The 848-nt window shown below is 23.9% G+C and overlaps 1 long non-coding RNA gene across 1 annotated transcript in view; it reads right to left on the bottom strand.

Moving 5' to 3' along the window:
• LOC118341478 overlaps positions 1–848 on the bottom strand; it is a 5,053-nt gene extending 4,205 nt beyond the window's left edge. Inside the window, exon 1 of the long non-coding RNA XR_004797432.1 lies at positions 756–848. This is a non-coding gene — a long non-coding RNA (uncharacterized LOC118341478). The remainder of the gene's footprint in view (positions 1–755) is intronic.

Raw genomic sequence — 848 nt, 5'->3', positions numbered from 1 at the left:
AGTAATGTTAGCTTAGACGCAAATTCAAAAGACGAGTAAATGTTAATGTATGACAATAAAACACTCCTGTTGTTGTAGACCCGAGGGTTCTTATATGTTTCTGTGTTTTTATTATGTATTACTAATTATATATGTAATATATATTGTTATTGTAACTTATTTTTGTTTTCGGTTGTTTTACTATTTTTTAGTTATCATCATCACACATTTTTTGTTTATTACACCTTATTACTACTTATATGTTTCAGTGTATTTATTTATAATATTAGTATTTATGAATATAAAATTATATAATAATATATAATAAAGTTATTGTAACTTATTTTCATTGTTTTTATTGTTTTTTATGATCACTATTTTGAATTATTGCTATTTATTTATTTATTTCTTATTAGTATTATTTATTTTCAATATTACTACTTACATAAACATTTACATAAATACTGTGTTATGTGAATTATTGCTACTTTTTATTATTATTATTATTATTATTATTCCTACTATATATTTATTAGATTATAAATATTTGTATGATTATTATGGAGGATTTAAAGGGAACATTTGACTGTTATGTCCATACAAGTTGTTTACTCTGCTCAAAACAATAAAAACATTATTATATTTATATAAATCAATAAAAATACAAAAAACAAACTAATGAGGTTTTTATAATTCATTTTTTGGTCAGATGATCAGTATAAATACTAAATAATAAACAAACAAACAAACAAAAAAGGAAGAGGAAGGTTTCTAACCGAAAGCCTCGTTCATCATCGGCTCCTTCTCTTCTTCCTCGCTTTCTTCATCCAGCAGAGGACTGAACGCGTACCTGACACACACACACACAC

This window comes from Morone saxatilis, unplaced genomic scaffold, assembly GCF_004916995.1.
Source record: "Morone saxatilis isolate NCDOM2014 unplaced genomic scaffold, NCSU_SB_2.0 Contig8, whole genome shotgun sequence".
Taxonomy (NCBI): domain Eukaryota; kingdom Metazoa; phylum Chordata; class Actinopteri; family Moronidae; genus Morone; species Morone saxatilis.
This window is presented reverse-complemented; position numbering and strand designations above follow the sequence as displayed.